Below are 20,289 nucleotides of genomic sequence, written 5' to 3' on the forward strand. Positions count from 1 at the left end.
TGTGCAGCTCACACATCCAACATTATGGTGGCCATCCGACGGAATATTTGGCTCTACACACAGCCCTTCCAGGGGGCCTGTTTACATGAGGGAACAAATTATTAATGACGCCACGGGAAGCACGAGTTCCCTTTGTCCCTTCGCTGTTTTACGGCGTCGGAAGATTCCTCTAGCTAACACAGACTGCAATTTCGTCTGGCTAGAGAAAAGGCTTCCTTTAAGCCTATCCCTTCCCGGTGTGCCCGCAACTCCCAGGGTTGGTCCACCAGGCCTAGACCTGGCAGATCTTCTTCGGCATAATAACTCGTGCTAACGGCCCAGCGTTTCTCCCCGTTTGGGTGGGCATCTCCTGCCTTTTTAAGGGATGTTTGGATGCTTGGCTGGCTTCGGTGGAGGACGCCTAGATCAGGGAGGTGGTATCCTCTGGATACAAGATAGGGTTCGCTTAGCGGCCCGGAATCACTTCTTTGAATCCCGCCCTCTAAAAATCCTCCTCTGATCTCAGGTTTCTTTGCATCCATTACCTTCCTTCCTTCCTTGTTCGGAGGTTATTGTTTCCGTCCCACAGCAGGTACGCTTCCCAGGTTTCTATCCAAACCTGCTTGTAGTGCCGAAGAAGAGCGGCGCAGTTCGACCCTTTCTGTCTCTGAACTTAGTGAACAGAAGGTTCCGCATGCGGCATTTCAGGATGAAGTTCCTCTGTTCAGTCCTGGCTTCCATGGACCCACGGGAATTCCTGTGCTACATGGATATCCAAGAGGCCTTGCTCCATGTCCTGATTTTCCTTGTTGATCAGGGGCCTTAGTGCTCATTACATACCTTGAAGTATTCCTCATCAAGCCTCTGCCCCTCTCTCAGGCCCTGAGGGTCTGACCATCGTCCTAGACTCCCTGTCCTGTTTCTGGTGGCTGGCCAACAGAACAAAGTCTTGTCTTGTTTCGAGTCAGCGTCTCGTCCTCTTAGGCATGTTGTTCGACATCGCCGGGGTTTTTTCTTCTTGAGAAGCGGGCAATTCTCCATACGGAGTTCGCTCTCTGCAGGGCCCTCGGCTGCCTTCCTTCCGTTCAGCTACGACGGTCCTGTGATGCATGGTGACAGCTCCGTAAGCGTTCTCTTTTGCGCGGTTCCACTTGAGACCACTTCAGCAGGCCATCCTTCCTCAGTGGGACACGTCTGTACTGTCTCTGGACCCTCCAATCCGACTTTCCATCCGATTCTAATAGCCTCTCAACTGGTGGCTGTCATCCCCTCTCATTCCTCATGTCCGGTCCTCCCCAAGGCAGGTGGTGACGACGGTCACCAGCCTTCCCTGCTGGGGTGCGTTTTCTCGCCATCCGTCATTGAAGGGGGCGTTGGTCGGAGCAAGGGTCCTCTCCGCCGATCAAGGGGCCTTTCTTCTATCCCTGAGTCCCTGGGAAAGGCTTCTCGGAGGTCTGCCAGTCAGAATCCAGACGTCCAATGCCTCGGCTGTGGCTTATGTCAATCACCAGGGAGGGAATCAGTCTCTTGGCAATGGCGGAGGTATCCAGGATCCTCTGGGCAGAGGCGACGGTTTCAGCACTATCCGCAGTGCATATCCCCGGCGTGGACAACTAGGCCGCAGTGTTTTCTCTGCCGTGAGTGTCTTGCAGCAGGACAGGGGTCCCGACTCAGGAGGTCTTCCTTCAAATTTTCCTTGGATGAGGAACTCCGGACACGGATCTCCTGGCGGCCCGACTGCTTAGGAAGGGTCCACCGTTTTGTTTCCAAGTCCGCGATCCTCTTGTTGTGGATACCGATACCTTGACCATTCCTGGGTCGCCATTTGTACTTACCTTTCTGTTCCTCCCTCCTCTTTCTTCCCAGACTGTTGAAGATCTATGCGGAGGGGGTGCCGGTCATTCTGACCGCACCAGATTGGCCCAGAAGGTTCTGGTTCGCTGACATCGTTTGTCTCCTCGCGGACTCTCACTGGAGGCCCCAGTCAGGTCAGATCTTCTGTACTAGGGACCCATCTGCCGCAGAGTTCTTGGTGTCTCAAGTTAACAGCTTTGCTGTCGAAACCTTCCTTTTTTGGCCGTTCTCTCTAGGCGGGACTTGATGCTGGCCTTGCCCTTAGTTTTCTAAAGGGTCAGATAGCAACCCTTTCCATCCTTTTTCTGAAGTCCCTTTTCAGAGGTCCTTCGCTACTGGCTATCACGGTACGAAGATTTATATCCGTCCCGTCCTCAGATCAGAACCTTTCTTCAGTAGCGCATGCGGCTCCCTCGTACCACACTTCCGTGGATCCCTGGGACCTCAGTCTTGTTCTGGAGGCTCGGTGGACTTTCTCCCTTGAGCCTCTCCATGAGCCTCACTGTCTGCTCTGTCCTGCAAGGTGGCTTTGCTGGTGGCCATCTCCACGCATCTCGGAGTTGGTGGCTCTCTCCTGTCGCCCCTTGGTTTTTCACCAGGATAGGGTAGTTTTACGGCCTTCGTCGCCTTTTCTTCCCAGGGTGGTGTCCTCCTTTTACTTGAATAAGATCGTCCTTCCCACCTTTGTCCTGCTCCGATCGATTCTCTGGGGCGTTCTCTGAACAGGCTAGACCTGGTCAGGGCGGTGAGGATCTATTTGTCTAGGGCCGCCTTCTTTAGGAAGACGGACTGTCTTTTTGTCATTCCAGACGGTACGCCAAGAGGCCTGCCGGCTTCCAAGGTTACGATTGTTCTCTGGATCAGACCTGCCATTCTGGAGGCTCATCGGATCAAGAACTGAGTGACTCCTCCCTCTGCTCCGGGCAGTTGGCGCCTCCTGGGCGGTACACCCTGGGGCATCCGCCCTACATCTTTGCTAGGTGGCAACCTAGTGTTCCGGTCACTCCTTTGCCAAGGGGTTATAAGCTCCATACCTACGCTTCGGCAGTTGCCAGCCTAGGCGGAAGGATCTTGCAGGCGGCAGTGGTGATTCCTCCGACCTTTTTTTCAGCTGTTCCCACCCCAGGGACTGCTTTGGGACGTCCCATGGTTCCTGTGTCCCCCAATGAAAGGCGATAGAGAAAACAGGATTTTTGGTTGCTTACCGTAAAATCTGTTTCTCGGAGCCTTCATTGGGGGACACAGCACCCTCCCAAGTTGAACAGCTCTGTTTACTGTATACGTTTGAGTTCTTTGAACACTCTTTGAGTGTTTGAAACTGTTGATCTGTGAAGCGCCGTGGAATTTGTTGGCGCTATATAAATAAAGTTTATTATTATTATTCTTTCTCTTTTACACGTTGCTTCTCCTACTGCTTTCTCACTAACTGAATATCCTACTTCCTGTCGGTAGGGTGTACACTGCAGAGGAGGAGCTAACTTTTTTATTTGCATAGTGTCAGCCTCCTAGTGGCAGCAGCATACACCCATGGTTCCTGTGTCCCCCAATGAAGGCTGCGAGAAACAGATTTTACGGTAAGCAACCAAAAATCCTGTTTTTACACCAGTTTTAATAAACAGACCTCTGGCGTTAGATGTACTTAATTTATTACACCTTCAAATTAAATGCTTCTAATAAAATATAGGTGTACAATATAATTTAGCCACTTTCTGGCATAAATTATTGTATATACAGTGGGTACGGAAAGTATTCAGACCGCTTTAAATTTTGCACTGTTTCATTGCAGCCATTTGGTAAATTCAAAAAAGTTCATTTTTTTCTCATTAATGTACACTCCGCCCCATCTTGACTGAAAAAAAAAAAAAAACCCTGAAATGTAGTAATTTTTGTTAATTTATTAAAAAAGAAAAACTGAAATATCACATGGTCATAAGTATTCAGACCCTTTGCTCAGACACTCATATTTAAGTCACATGCTGTCCATTTCCTTGTGATCCTCCTTGAGATGGTTCTACTCCTTCATTGGAGTCCAGCTGTGTGCAATTAAACTGATAGGACTTGATTTGGAAAGGCGCACGCCTGTCTATATAAGACCTCACAGCTCACAGTGCATGTCAGACCAAATGAGAATCATGAGGTCAAAGGAACTGGCCAAGGAGCTCAGAGACAGAATTGTGGCAAGGCACAGATCTGGCCAAGGTTACAACAGAATTTCTGCAATACTCAAGGTTCCTAAGAGCATAGTGGCCTCCATAATCCTTAAATGGAAGAAGTTTGGGACCACCAGAAGTCTCCCTAGACCTGGCCGTCCAGCCAAACTGAGCAATCGTGGGAGAAGAGCCTTGGTGAGAGAGGTACAGAAGAACCCCAAGATCACTGTGGCTGAGCTCCAGAGATGCAGTAGGGAGAGGAGAGAAAGTTCCACAAAGTCACCTATCACTGCAGCCCTCCACCAGTCGGGCCTTTATGGCAGAGTGGCCCGACGGAAGCCTCTCCTCAGTGCAAGACCTATGAAAGCCCGCATAGAGTTTGCTAAAAACACATGAAGGACTCCCAGAGTATGAGAAATAAGATTCTCTGGTCTGATGAGACGAAGATAGACCTTTTTGGTGATAATTCTAAGCGGTATGTGTGGAGAAAACCAGGCACTGCTCATCCCAACAGTGAAACATGGTGGTGGCAGCATCATGCTATGGGAGTGTTTTTCAGCTGCAGGGACAGGACGACTGGTTGTCATTGAAGAAAACATGAGTGCGGCCAAGTACAGAGATATCCTGGATGAAAACCTCTTCCAGAGTGCTCTGTACCTCAAGACTTGGCTGAAGGTTCACCTTCCAACAAGACAATGACCCTAAGCACACAGCTAAAATAACAAAGGAGCGGCTTCAGAACAACTCTGTGACCATTCTTGACCGGCCCAGCCAGTGCCCTGACCTAAACCCAATTGAGCATCTCTGGAGAGACCTGAAAATGGCGTCCACCAACGTTCACCATCCAACCTGACGGAACTGGAGAGGATCTGCAAGGAAGAATGGCCGAGGATCCCCAAATCCAGGGGTGAAAATCTTGTTGCATCATTCCCAAGAAGACTCATGGCTGTACTAGCTCAAAAGGTGCTTCACCTCAATACTGAGCAAAGGGGATGAATACTTATCACCATGTGTTATTTCAATTTTTCTTTTTTAATAAATTTGCAAAAATTACTACATGTCTGTTTATTTTTTCAGTCAAGATGGGGTGCAGAGTGTACATTAATGAGAAAAAAATGAACTTTTTTAATTTACCAAATGGCTGCAATGAAACAAAAAGTGAAAAATGTAAAGGCGTCTGAATACTTTACGTACCCACTGTATATACCAGGGTGTACATGGCCGCACTCCTTCCAACCATGTGTCACCCACACTTTTCTGAGAAAAAAAAACATGGCACAAGTGTTGGAAAAGGTTAAAAAAAATAATATATATATATATATATATATATATATATATATATATATATATATATATATATATATATATATTTTTTTTTTTTTTTATGCATGCCATGTCTGTAACACACACACACACACACACACACACACACACACACATATTATATATATATATATATATATATATATATATATATATATATATATATATATATATATATATATATATATATTTAATATGTGTGTGTGTGTGTGTGTGTGTGTGTTGCAGACATGGCATGCATCAAAATTTGCAACATGGTTACTGTAGAAAATTGGTGTGACTGTGTATGAACAAAGGAGAAAATCCGCCTAATGTATTGATTAATTTGGTTCTATACGTTGTACTATGTAATGTTCCCACTTACTATATGCAGGTTATTACCAGTCCCTGATCACTGCTGCCCAAGAGACACTGTTCACATTCTTTCATTACACTTTGCCCTATATGAACTACCTTTATGGTGTATGTCCTGTTAAAGTGCTGTTCTTATCCTGTTCTCTCAGCCATGTGCAAAAACCATTCTGTAGGCATGAATTATATATTAGTAAGTTGTAGCCCTACTCCAGCTCAGCTGTATACATATATATGCATTGTCGTATTTACATGACACGTCCTACGCATTGGCCATATTGGCATGATACTGCAATAAATCCTTCTGTATCTACCAGTGACATGATTTCTTGGTATATACAGCACCCTTTGCTTGTGAGCAATTGTCTTCCTGATTTCTGCAGCTGCTTTTTTTTTTTCTTTTATATTTGTGAATGTTATTCGTTCATTCATATGTAAGAGCTTGCAATTCGAGGACAGTGGTTGTAAACATTAAATAGATGTCAATAAAGAGAATACCATTAATATACCGTTTTCTCTTTAAAGAGCCACTGGCCTGAAATTTTGACCACAAAACCTGACATCCTAATTGCCTTTATAGGAAAAGTATTGCCTGTCACAGACATGGAGTAAAAAATGCTAAAGCATTTGATCCACAAGAAACTTTGTTCAGGTAATGCCCATAAATTATGCCATGGTCAGGTTCTCTGCCATGGTCTATTGCAGATCATTTTTATACATCTATTGCCATACTTTGGTGGTAAGATTTTTATTTTATTTTTTTGCAAAAAGACAAATTGTATCACAGGTTTTGTGGTCATTTCACGATTGCATTGATTATGTGCTGATATTACAATGATTTCTGTTTTTATTGCAAGACATCCCATACTTGCTTAGATTGAAAATCCTGTCGGGTAGAAGGTCACGCTCAATCTACCAGATGTAGAAGCACCTGTATTTCAGTAGTCTCAGAGTTGGAGTGTCTTACTATCTTGTTCTTATGCAAAGACCCAGGGCTCCTCTAGCATTGGGTTGTGGGTTCATCTTATTACACAACTTTATAGTATATTGTATAATGTATCTTAATGGTGTTTGAATGCTTTTCTTGCTAAATACCCAATGCTGTTCTTTTACTTTATTTTATTTTTCTGTTTGCAGTTTCCTTTTTCTTCTGTAAAAAAAACAAACAGAACTTGTTTCTTTCCACAGAGGAGGTTGTTAATTTTTAATAAAATTCTTCCTACATTATTTGTTTGTGCTTTTCGATCTCGTTAGCGATAATTTAGATTTGGATGCACCGTCCATGTTTAGCAGTAAATGAAATAACACATTAACTAGGCATAAGTTCATAGCACCTTATCTGATACTTCTAATCCTCTGCTTTTTCTGGGTGGAATCTGCCCAACAGAAGTGGAATGCTGCTTATTTCCACTGCCGATTGTTTTTCCCTCAATGTCTCCAAAATTCATGCTTAACTCGACCCATGTGAACATAGCTCAAAGGTTTCACTGATATTTATTCAAAAAAATATTGGCATAACTGCAAAAGTTTTTAGGCAGCTTTGTAGAAATACTGCAAAGAAGAAAATAAGCAACATGAGGGAGATTGTTCCAAACATCTTGGAGAACTAACGACAGATCTTTTGTGGACGTCGCTTGTGCAAATTCTTTTTGCCTTTCCATGTGATCCCAGGCAGACTTAATATTGTGAGATTTGGGATCTGTGGGTGCCAGATCATCACTTCCAGAACTCCTTGTTCTTTATGCTGAAGATATTTATTAATAACATTTGCTGTATGTTTGGGATCGTTGCCCTGCTGCAGAATAAATGGTATGGACATCATGGTTAAGGATCTGCCTGTATTTCTCTGCATTGAGGACACCTTAAAATGGGCAATGTTAAGGACTGTAGCTGTAGTGGACATCCAGCAGTACAATCGGCTCAGAACTGGCAGCAGCCAGTGGGACTCGGCTACTGTACCTCTACTGTTCAATGAAGTCTGGTCAGAAGTAGTCTTCACGGAGGAATTAAGGACAAAAAACATGCTTTCACTGATTCACTCAAAATTTATTCTGCAGCACGACAACAGGCCCAAACATACATCCACATTGGTATTAATGACTATTTTCAGTCCAAAGAAGAACAAGGAGTCTTGGAAGTGATGATGCAGACCCACGGAGCCCTGATCTCAACATCAAATCTGTCTGGGATCACATGAAGACACAGAAGGATTTTCACAAGTGGCATCCAAAGAAGATCTGTAGTTAGTTCTCCAAGATGTTTGGTACAAACTTTCAGCCAAGTTGCTACAAAAACTGTATGTAAATCAACCAAGAAGAATTGAAGGCAAAGAATATGGATACGATTTAGATTTATCTTTGGTTCATTCACTTAACACTTGATAAACTATTAACATTTTTTATTTTTGAAAGCATTCTTAGTTTGCACAATTTTTTGTACCTACACCTGTAAAAACCTTTGTAGGTCCTGTATTTACTTCTCTCATATCTTCACTTTAAGGCTATGTGCACACGTTCAGGATTTTTCACATTTTTTTTTACTATAAAACCGTGAAAACCCCCCGCATACACTAAGCATCCTATTATTAGAATGCAATCCACAATTTTTGTGCACATGTTGCATTTTTTCCCGCGGCGGAATCATCTTCCAGAAAAAAAGCAGCATGTTCATTCCTTGTGCGGAATCGCGGGGATTCCGCACACATAGGAAATGCCCTGATCTTCTTACTTTCCGCATGTGGCTATGCCCACCATGCGGGAAGTAAGCGGATCATGTGCGGTTGGTACCCAGGGTGGAGGAGACTCTCCTCCAGGCCCTGGGAACCATATAATTGTTAAAAAAAAAAAAAATTTAAAATAATCGTGATTTCTCTATCGCCTTTCATTGGGGGACACAGAAACCATGGGTGTATTCTGCTGCCACTAGGAGGTTGACACTATGCAAATAAAAAAGTTAGCTCCTCCTCTGCAGTGTACACCCTACCGACAGGAAGTAGGATATTCAGTTTAGCTTAGTGTCAGTAGGAGGTGGACACGGGTCTTTCATTAGACCCTTATCTACCTCAATGTGCGTCGTTTCTTTTCAGATTTTTCCGGAGGGATACAGGGTGAACAGTCACACCTGTAGTCCCACTATGCGGACTATGAGTACGGCGTGTACTTCCACCCCGTATCCTCATAGATCCCTCTCCAGGACCAAGATCCTAGCACACCAGCGTGCTCAGAAGTCCGGTCCTGGCTCCGTCCCCCACCCACTCGCCCACCAGAGCCTGTCGGTTGGAGGTGACGAGGACGTCCATCACAGCTCCGTGGACGTCTGATACCTTCAGGTTAGTAACTGCGTGGGATGTTTAGGTGAGTATTTCCCCTAAATTTCCAGATCTCCCCCTTACTCTCTCACGGTGTGGGGGAGTAGTTGTCCCTAAATACGCTGCAATCTTCTATGGCGGCGCTGATTTTATTTTAAAAGGGATCCTAGGGGCACCAAGACGAGCAGTGGCTCTGCACTACGGGCTATCCCCTTCATCGGGGCCGCAGTGCCCTCCCTGCGGCCGCACTGCGCAGCGGCCGCAATTTCACCTTTCTGGCGACGCCAGCACCGCTCCCCCCTGCGGGCTTCGGCGCCGCGATCCCCTTTCCGGCGGCGCCGGCCTCTAATTTAGGTCCCGGCTTCGGCCGGGGCCTACTTCGGCGCGATGTCCCGACTATCCCTGCGGTCCTGGCAGGCTGCCGCGCTGCTCTGCGGTGCACTGTTCCGGGGCCGCGGTCTCCTTTTTCCAGCGGCACCGGCCTCTAATTTAGGTCCAGGCTCCCGCTGGGGCCTACTTCCGGTACCGCGCTCCTTGACTTCCGCTTTCTTCGGGCGGGCTTTCTCCCGCCCGACAAACTGTGCCCTGCAATCTCCGCCCACCGGCGCCATCTGGGCTGTCTCCGCCCCTTCCCCCACGTCGCTGCTGAGCACAGGGCAGGAGATTCCAACGTGCCCGCATTTTCTCCTGGGGGCACAGCACATCATCTGCGCGGATTACACCAGAGGCTGCAGGGCAGCAGCTCCATCTTTCTGTTCCACTGCTGTTCTTCAGGCCTGCAGTAAGTTCCGGACAAGAGTGCCCCAGATGTGTCTACCTGTTCTCCTAGGGGCTATCGTTCCTGAGGAGCATCTTCCAAGCCGTGCAGCCTTCCATCTGGACACCGCAGCGCCTGCCGTGAGTACCTCTGCACCGCAGTTTGACTCAAACCCCTAATCTTCTGACATTTCCCTCAGGGGCCCGTTCGGTCTAATTTTAAGGGAGGTCGCTCCCGGCCTCCTACCTTTTCCTGTGTCTTAGTGAAACACTTTCAGGGTTCGCCTTGTAACCACAAGCTCCCTTCACTCAGGCCTGCAGCAACCCACATTTTGTTCCCGCTGCTCCGCCTCAGAGCGAAGTCCCCACCCCAGGCTGGGCCTCCCCTCTGTCTCTATCAGTAGCGGATCTCACACGGGTGTCCCAGACCCTTGTGTCCGTGCTCGATCGGTTGCCCCTGCAGCCTTCCGTAGTAGCCAGCGGGTCACAGGAAGCTCTGTCCGAGTCTTCCAATACAGGCCGCGAAAGATTCAGATGGGAACGCCAGTCTGAGTTCTCTTCTCGGTCCAAATCGCCCCACTGTCCTTCTCTGTGGTTGAGTTCCCCCTTATCCTCCCCCCCCCGGAGTCAGGCGAGGCTTTCTCTGATCTGCCTTCGGAGGATAATTTGGGGCCGGAGTCGAACCATATCTTAACATGAGAGATATGGTTCAAAGCCTCATTGGAGCGTCCAATCTGACCTGTGGCAACAAAGATTCCTCTACGAAACCCGCATATCACGCGGTTTCGTTTAGACGGTCTAAACTACCTCCCAAGGGATTCGCTCCTCATCCTGTATCGAGGAGCTTCTGGCCAGAGAAAGAGCGAATTCGACCAGACGTTCTCAAAGAGGAAAGCGTCTTGGAGTCTCATATCTCTTTCCTCCGGATCTCATCGCCAACCGGAATAAGAGGCGATGGAGAACGACCTCTCCCCCTGTGGATCCGCCGGCTGCTAGACTTGCCACCAACACAGTCCTCACGCTGTCCGGTGGGGCGACTCTGACAGGTTCCATCGATAGGATCATGGAATCCTTTGTGAATTCGGCTCTCGAACCTGCCGCATCATCCCTATGCCCGCTTGCACTTGGGTTTCGAAGTCGGTATCCGAAGGGGCTAAAACAACTCTGTTGGGGCATTCAAGCCGGAGCTCCACCAGACTGGCTGGCGGAAGTTACCACCCAGATTACTCATGCCGGGGAATAATTTGTTCTCTGGACGTCGCGTCTTCTGCCGCTCAGACACCCGGTAATGTTGTTGTCAGCCGTCGTTCTGTTTGGCTCAAGAGTCATCAAAGAAGTCCCTTACGAGCCTGGCTTTTTCAAGGATCACGTCTTTTCGGTTCCAAGCTGGACCAAATTATTAAGGACGCCACTGGCGGCACCAGTTCTCTTAGGCGGCAACTTCGGTCCTTTTCGGCCTTTTTTTGCGTCGTTTCGCGGCATCAGATTCCTTTTCGCAACAGAGGCCACAGGCACGTTAAGAAAAGAAGGTATTCTTCGACTCACTCCTTCCTGGCGTTCCCGCTACTCCTAAGGTGGATTCTCCAGGTCCAGGACTGGAAGTTCCACCTAGGCATGACCCACGACTAGACTCTAGCCCGTTTCTCCTGTTCCTCAGGGACGTCGGGGTCTCCTCAGTGGAGGACGCATGGGCCAGGGCACTTGTATCCTCTAGATACAAAATCTTCATTTCACGGCCCTGGGATCGTTTTCTTCGAATCCCAACCTCCAAGAGACCCCGCTCTAGTCCCGGGTTTCTTTACAGCCATTGTTTCCCTCCTTAGATCCGGGGTAATCGTTCCCATCCCAGAACAGGAACGGTTCACAGGCTTCTCTTCGAATCAGAGGACGACAAGGTTCGTCCCAGTCCGGATCTCAATTTGCTGAACAGGAGGTTTCGTCGGAGACACTTTAGGATGATATTCCCTCGTTCAGTAATCGCTTCCATGGAGGCTCAGGAATTTCGGTTTCAGGCTCCCGAAAGTCTATCCATCTTCCTGACACTCTAGCCGTTGCGGGTGGCTCGTCAACAGGAAGAAGTTCCGTCTTGTTCAGCGCCTCGTATCTCCGGGCATGTTCTTCGACACTTGTCGGACCAGAGTCTTCCTTCCCGAAGACAGGATATCCCCCCTTTGTCAGGAAGTTTGCTTGCTCCAGGGTTTTCGGCTCCCCTCCTTTCCGATGGGCCTTAAAGGTCCTAAGGAGGTTGGTTGCAACATCGGGAGCAATTTTCCCTTCGCCCGTTTCATTCAAGTCTTCTTCAGCAGGCTATTCTATCACAGGGGGACAGATTTGTCTTCTCCCTGCATCGTCCGATCCGGCTTTCTCCCGGGTCAAACGGTTCCTCGACTGGTGGCCGAGGTCACTTCTCTTATCCCAGAGTAGATCCTTCACAGCATATCCTTTCAGTTCCCTGGCAGGTGGTGACGACGGACGTCAGCCCGCTCGGCGGAGGCGCGGGGCTTTGTCACCTGTTCTTTTCAGGGTTGTTGGTCGGTGCAGGAGTCCTCCTTGCCAATCAATGTCCTCGAGTTCCGGATCATCTTTCTGTATTTCCTTCACTGGGTAAGGATTCTCAGCAGCCTAGACAGACAATGACACAGCAGTGGCATATGTCTACCACCAGGGGTGGACTCGACGGTCTCTGGCCTCGGCCGAGATTCCAGGATCCTCCTTTGGACAGAGGCAACGGTCCTGGTGAGCCCCGCAGTGCATGTCCCCAGCGTGGACATTTAGGCCGCCGACTTCCTCGGCCGCGAGGGCCTTGTGGCAGGGGACTGGTACTTCAGGAGGTTTCCTATCGGATTGCTCTTCGACTGGGGGACTCCAGATGTGGACCTCATGGCGTCCCGATTGAATAGGAAGGTCCCTTGGGTCGGCCCAAGGTCCCGCGATCCTCTCACAGTGGTGTTGACACTCTGGCCATTCCTTGGTTGCAGTTCGCGCTCCCCTATCGGTTCCCACCCCTTTCCCTTGCTTTCCAAGCTGTCGAAAAGATCAAGGCGGGATGGGTGTCGGTCATTCTGATCGTCCCGGATTGGCCCAGGAGGTCTTGGTTTGCGGACATCATCAATCTTCTCGCGGACACCACTGGTGCCTTCCAAACAGACCCGATCTGCTGTCTCAGGGCCCGATCTGCCACCCGAATTATCGGTTGCTCAGTTTAATGGCGTGGCTGTGGACTCCACAGTTCTAAGAGCGTCCGGTCTTTCGGCCCGGATGGGTCACGCTATAATCCAGGCTAGGAAGCCTTCGTCTTCTTCCAGGATCTACTATCGTACCTGGAAGGCTTACTTTCGTTGATGCGAGTCCAACCGTTTTTCACCTATGTCCTTTCCCTGCCTTCCATTTGGTTTTCCTTCAGGCAGGACTGGATTCGGGCTTCGCTCTCAGTTCCATAAAGGGCCAGGTTCCTGCGCTCTTCTTCCCTTTTAAGAAGACGTTATCTTCTCAGCCACAGGTTAAGACCTTCCTTCAAGGAGTAGCCCACGCTGTCCCTCTGTACAGGGCCTCTGTGGATTCATGGGATTTAAAGGTTGTGCTGGTTGTTCTTAGGGGTTCCCCCCTTTTGAGCCTCTGAGGGAGTTTTTCCCTGTCAGTTCTATCTCGGAAGGTGGCTTTTCTCAAGTCCATCTCTTCGATCCGCCGCGTTTTTCAGTTGGCGGCCATTTCTTGCCGACCTCCTTTCTTGTTTTTCCACCAGGACAAGGTGGTCCCAGGCCTCCGCCTTCCTTCCTTTCACGAGGTGGTTTTCATCTTTCCACCTCAACGAGGACATCGTTCTACCTTCCTTTTGTCCAGCTCCGACTCATCCTCTGGAGCGATCGTTGTACAGGCTGGACCCCGTCAGGGCAGTGAGGATCTCCCTGGCTAGCACGGCCGCTTTCCGAAAGATGGATTCTCTTTTCGTCATTCCTGATGGCGTGCGTAGAGACCTGCCGGCTTCCAAGGCGACTATTGCTCGCTCGATCAGAACGGCAATTTTGGAAGCTTACCGGGTCAAGAACAGAGTGCCCCCTCCTGAGATAAAGGCTCACTCTACCCGGGCAGTCGGCGCTTCCAGTGCGGTACGTCACAGGGGCTTTCGCCGACGGCTTTGCAAAGCGGCAACCTGGTCTTCCATCCACACGTTTCGCCGGTCTACGGCGGACTCCAGCCTGGGCAGAAGGATCCTGCAGGTGGCAGTGGTGAGTCCTCGTACTTGATGGAAGTCTGTTTTTCCCACCCCAGGGACTGCTTTGGGACGTCCCATGGTTTCTGTGTCCCCCAATGAAAGGCGATAGATAAAACAGGATTTTTGGTTGCTTACCGTAAAATCTGTTTCTCGGAGCCTTCATTGGGGGACACAGCTCCCTCCCAAGTTGAACAGCTCTGTTTACTGTATACGTTTGAGTTCTTTGAATACTCTTTGAGTGCTTGAAACTGTTGATCTATGGAGCGCCGTGGAATTTGTTGGCGCTATGTGGATAAAGTTTATTATGTTATTATTATTCTTTTACACGTTGCTTCTCCTACTGCTTTCTCACTAACTGAATATCCTTCTTCCTGTCGGTATGGTGTACACTGCAGAGGAGGAGCTAACTTTTTTATTTGCATAGTGTCAGCCTCCTAGTGGCAGCAGCATACACCCATGGTTTCTGTGTCCCCCAATGAAGGCTCCGAGAAACAGATTTTACGGTAAGCAACCAAAAATCCTGTTATTCTCACCTTCCGGCATCCCTCACAGATTCCAGCTCCTTGCGATGCTCCCGTTCCCAGTGATGCTTTGTGGCAATGACCTGTGATGACGTCGTTCTCGCGAGACCACTACGTCATCTGAGGTCATTGCCGCGAGGCATTATTGGGAATGGGAGCATCGCGAGGAGCTGGAAGATTGCCGGGGACGCCGGAAGGTGAGAATATCACGATTTTTTTTAAAAATTGTTTTTAACATTAGATCTTTTTAGTATTGAGCTGCCTAGGCAGCATCAATAGTAAATAGTTGGTCACACTTGTCAAACACTATGTTTGACAAGTGTGACCAACCTGTCAATCAGTTTTCCAAGCGATGCTACAGATGGCTTGGAAAACGCTAGCATTCTGCAAGCTAATTACGCTTGTAAAACACTAGTGTTTAGCGGGAAAGCGCATGCCAATTCCGCATGCGTTTCACCCGCAGTACAGTTGCGGAATTGCCGTGGAAATTTCCTCGGCAATTCCGAACGTGTGCACATAGCCTAAATCAAAGTGTTGAAGTCTAGGGACATCTTTTACATTGGAAAAAATATTTTACATATCTTGGTGAAATTTTATTAACTAAACATAACCACTACGTTTGTCTGCATCCAATCTTCATTTGGCTTTCCTACCCCTTGATATGCAATTTGCAGCCTAATCCAAGTTTCAGATATTTCTTTTGTAAGCTTGTTCCTCCTAGTAATATAGGCTGGATGTGAGGTATCCAGGGCACTGCTCTCTTTACTACTCTTTGAAAAGCACAGCTTCTATCCTGAAGATTTCTTCTTCATGTGCCTTACGCCCTATCTAGTGTGTTTTCTCTGACCTCTCTAAGATACTCTCTTCCCTTTCTTTGCTGTTAAATTCTGTGTGCATCCCCTCTCCCTTCACTACCATTATATTTAACACTGAGAGACAAGAGGCAGTGTTAGAACCAAGAACAGGAGCTCTGACGGATCAGCACCTGGGTAGATGAAGGACTTACAGAATCTCTGCAACACCAAAATGGTAGGCATTTTTTAATGAAGACTATTTAGAAAGTTCCAACACAATGAAAAAAGTTGAGCGGGCACCACCAAGAGATTTGACATAATATCTGCCCGGTGCTACCTGTGCGCCTAAAATAACATGCTAAGAGGAAAGAAAAAGAAGCGCAAAGAACGGTGCACACTGAGCCACAATACTATTAAATTACCAAATTTTATTGAGACCACAGAAAAAGTGCTATACATAAAAACATTTAAAAATCAGTATAAAACATATGCCTATACACACTCGACAAATGTCCTCTAAATATTGGGACATACTGAACAAACAGACCCTAAAGGACAAATAATCCTGGAAAATGTGCCTCCGTGAGATACATGCAAGATAAAATTATCTAATACAGGTAAATGTCCGCAGTAAACGCTCCGGTATAATATGCTGATTTATGAGATTTAGCATCTCATAAATCCTAGAGGATAATAAGACATAATATATGAATAATACAGCTCCTATCAAATGTCCAGCATAAAGTGATCACTTCCCCTGACGAAGCCACCAAGAGCGGCGATACGCGTAGGGAGTACACGGACCCCACCTCCTAGTGAGTATCACATTATGATTGCATTATATACTTGGCAGTGCCTGCAGTGATCGCTCTAGCAGTATTTATCATTAGCTGCATGCATTATTTCATCTAGTTATGCATGTTTATGCTTCCACATTGGATATTAGATACAGTGCATGGTATTAGTATATGCTGGACATGCTTGCATGTATCTCACGGAGGCACATTTTCCAGGATTATTTGTCCTTTAGGGTCTGTTTGTTCAGTATGTCCCAATATTTAGAGGACATTTGTCGAGTGTGTATAGGCATATGTTTTATGCTGATTTTTAAATGTTTTTATGTATAGCACTTTTTCTGTGTTCTCAATAAAATTTGGTAATTTAATAGTATTGTGGCTCAGTGTGCACCGTTCTTTGTGCTTCTTTTTCTTTTTCTTTCCTCTTAGCACACTATTTAGAAAGTTGTTTTACTTTGCATTTAAGAAGCAAATGAACAATTAGAAAAATTATGTACATGTCTACATAGCCTTAAAATCCGTGGATTGCCCTACACCAGAATACAGTACATACTATACATGCCATATGCATGTTTGACTGTGGTGAAGTGATTATCACCCAGAAGGGCAGCGTCTGACATGTTACAGTGACCCAGTGTGTAAATGAAATAATTTTTACATATATACCGTATATTTTTTAAAATTCCTATTCTTCAAGACCCGTTTCATGGACGCCACATTCAGGTGGAGCAGCATGAACTTTCCTTTTATCGTAATATAGATACATATCGACATAAAACTAAGATGAATGTAATGGTGCTGGACTTACAGTTTTAGACTGATGTATTTATTTTTTTTACCTTGTAACTTCATTTATAGAAAAAAAAAAGTGCCATGGAACTTCATGTGGAGCAATACATTGTCATACCAACAATAAAAAGTTTTTGGCTGTGCTTTCCCAACATTAGTTAACTACGTGGCAAATTGAATATCTTTGCAAAGCTACGGTAGGAAATTTGGCTCTTCTTTCTGTTCTGCTAAAGTCATTCTGCAGTGTGAGTAAAAAAAAACAAAATGTATTGCTACCCTAACTAATATTATCGAGCACCAGGGACACCTACCTTTTATACCAACTTGGAGCAATAACTAAACTAATCTAGTCACATATAAGCGAAGGAAGTAGAGATGATTTCTTAGTATGGTTTACTTATCTCTGCAGTTTGAGGATCATTGTTTTATTACTTTCTCATGACTGTTGCAAAAATTAACAGTTACGCATACTGTTAAAATGTAGTAGTCTGGCTATAGTCACACTTTGTCGTGGTTTCCGCTCATAAAGGAAGCTCAATGCTCCGTCCTGCAGCCTTCATATTTATAATTACGCACAGTCGTGTCTTTCTCTTTCTGCCAAACTTACATAAATTTGTGCTGGAGCTTCCAAAACAAATGCTAACGGAGCCTCAAAAAAAAGTCAAAAATCCTGAGATGGTGAAGTTGTTGACTTGATGTATTAAAGAAAATTGCTTCACCGAGGCAGATCTCTTCAGAGCAGGGGTGGGCAATTAATTTTCCCGAGTGGCCACATGAGAGGCTGTGACTGTTGTGGAGGCCCGAACCAATAGGCTTAAATTAATTTATCTGAATATTAATATCAATATATTAATATATTATTGATAATTATATTATCTGTATTACATAAAATTGAGCAGAATTAAATATGCTGAATCCCTCTGTATATCGTTTCAACCTCAATACAGCCCCTTCCATAGATCGTATCAGCCCCACACAGCCTCCCTATATACTGCATGAGCCCCACACAGCCTCCCTATATACTGCATGAGCCCCACACAGCCTCCCATATACAGCATGAGCCCCACACAACCTCCCATATACAGCATGAGCCCCACACAGCCTCCGATATACAGCATGAGCCCCACACAGCCTCCCTATATACTGCATGAGCCCCACACAGCCTCCCATATACAGCATGAGCCCCACACAACATCCCATATACAGCATGAGCCCCACACAGCCTCCCATATACAGCATGAGCCCCACACAGCCTCCCTATATACTGCATGAGCCCCACACAGCCTCCCTATATACTGCATGAGCCCCACACAGCCTCCCATATACAGCATGAGCCCCACACAGCCTCCCCATATACAGCATGAGCCCCACACAGCCACCCTATATACTGCATGAGCCCCACACAGCCTCCCATATACAGCATGAGCCCCACACAACCTCCCATATACAGCATGAGCCCCACACAGCCTCCCATATACAGCATGAGCCCCACACAGCCTCCCTATATACTGCAAGAGCCCCACACAGCCTCCCTATATACTGCATGAGCCCCACACAGCCTCCCATATACAGCAATGAGCCCCACACAGCCTCCCCATATACAGCATGAGCCCAACACAGCCTCCCATATACAACATTAGCCCCACACAGCCTCCCATATACAGCATGAGCCCCACACAGCCTCCCCATATACAGCATGAGCCCCACACAGCCTCCCCATATACAGCATGAGCCCTATACAGCCTCCCCATATACAGCATGAGCCCCACACAGCCTTTCATATACAGCATGAGCCCCACACAGCCTCCCATATACAGCATGAGCCCCACACAGCCTCCCCATATACAGCATGAGCCCTATACAGCCTCCCCATATACAGCATGAGCCCCACACAGCCTTTCATATACAGCATGAGCCCCACACAGCCTCCCATATACAGCATGAGCTCTACACAGCCTCCCTATATACTGCATGAGCCCCACACAGCCTTACATATACAGCGTGAGCCCCACACAGCCTCCCTATATACGGAATGAGCCCCACACAGCCTCCCCATATACAGCATGAGCCCCACACAGCCTCCCTATATACTGCATGAGCCCCACACAGCCTCCCATATACAGCATGAGCCCCACACAGCCTCCCATATACAGCATGAGCCCCACACAGCCTCCCTATATACTGCATGAGCCCCACACAGCCTCCCATATACAGCATGAGCCCCACACAGCCTCCCTATATACTGCATGAGCCCCACACAGCCTCCCCATGTCCAGCATGAGACTCCCATAGCCTCCCCATATTTAGCCAAAAATCCCGTACACATGAAAAAAATAGCACCACATACTCACCTCGGTCCCGTTCCCCCGCGCTCTGCTTCTGTTCCTGTTTCGGTGTCCGCTGCGCTGACTCTCCACATTACACAGCTGACGCAATGAAATTACGACATCTCGTCAGCTGTTTCACACTCTGATTGGTGGAGGAAGTGGCCCCTCCCCAACCAATAAAGTCAGCACAGATGGAGACAGCGGGCGGGGAGAGGGCACGGTGCGGCCCGTGGGCCTCTGTTTTCCAGCCCCTCAGCTGTTCCGGTCTGTGGGACGGAGAGAGGGCCGGATGTAGCCTGCGGGTCCCACTTTGCCCATGTCTGCTTTAGAGGATCTGTATAATGTTATTTCAAAGATGACATTGTAGGCACTTTTGTGTTCAATAGCTGATCAAGTGCTAAGAAGGTCGCATGTAGAAATTGTATTTAAAGAGAATGTCAGCAGGTTTTTGCTTTGTGATCTGACCGCATCATGAGGTAGGGACTGAGACCCTGATTCCAACGATGTGTCACTTAGTTTACTGGGTGCAGCTGTTGTGATAAAATCACTATTTCTCTGCTGCAGATCTAGCAGAGCTTGGAATTCTGAGCTGTGTATGACCCCATCCACACCACTGATTGTAATGAAACAGAGTCTAAAACACAACCTAGTAAGTGACACATTGCTGGAATCAGAGTCTCTGCACCTACATCATGCAGCTCTTAGATTACAAAGCAAAGACCTTATGACAGATTCCCTTTAATACAGACATTACACTGCTATCTGTGCCCTATAGACTTATATCATTAGATGGCAGTGGTTTCCATGTTCAGTGCTTTGGCGAGAGTGGATAAGTGTTCTTCGGGAGAGCCGAGAATCGTGAAGGGTTATCCCTAACATGTATGGCCAGCATCCTGGAAGTTTATGTAACCCCTTTATTTTTGTTGCATGAGGATTATTTTTTAGATATTTTTGCCCCTTTTTTCTGTATAAGAAAAATGTTTTAAAACTTCTTAACCTCTTCTTGGTAGTTACGGTAGTTAACCCCTTTCTGACCTCAGACGGGATAGTACGTCCGAGGTCAGAACCCCCGCTTTGATGCGGGCTCAGGCGGAGAGCCCGCATCAAAGCCGGGACATGTCAGCTGTT

The 20,289-nt window shown here is 47.2% G+C and overlaps 1 protein-coding gene across 1 annotated transcript in view; it reads left to right on the forward strand.

The window, feature by feature from the left end:
• The first annotated feature begins 17,010 nt into the window (after window positions 1–17,010).
• LOC138662520 (semaphorin-3F-like) overlaps window positions 17,011–20,289 on the forward strand; it is a 153,962-nt gene continuing 150,683 nt past the window's right edge. The window contains exon 1 of the mRNA XM_069748253.1: window positions 17,011–17,031. The gene's annotated coding sequence lies outside the window, so the exon portion shown is untranslated. The remainder of the gene's footprint in view (window positions 17,032–20,289) is intronic.

This window comes from Ranitomeya imitator, chromosome 2 (assembly GCF_032444005.1).
Source record: "Ranitomeya imitator isolate aRanImi1 chromosome 2, aRanImi1.pri, whole genome shotgun sequence".
NCBI classification, from domain to species: domain Eukaryota; kingdom Metazoa; phylum Chordata; class Amphibia; order Anura; family Dendrobatidae; genus Ranitomeya; species Ranitomeya imitator.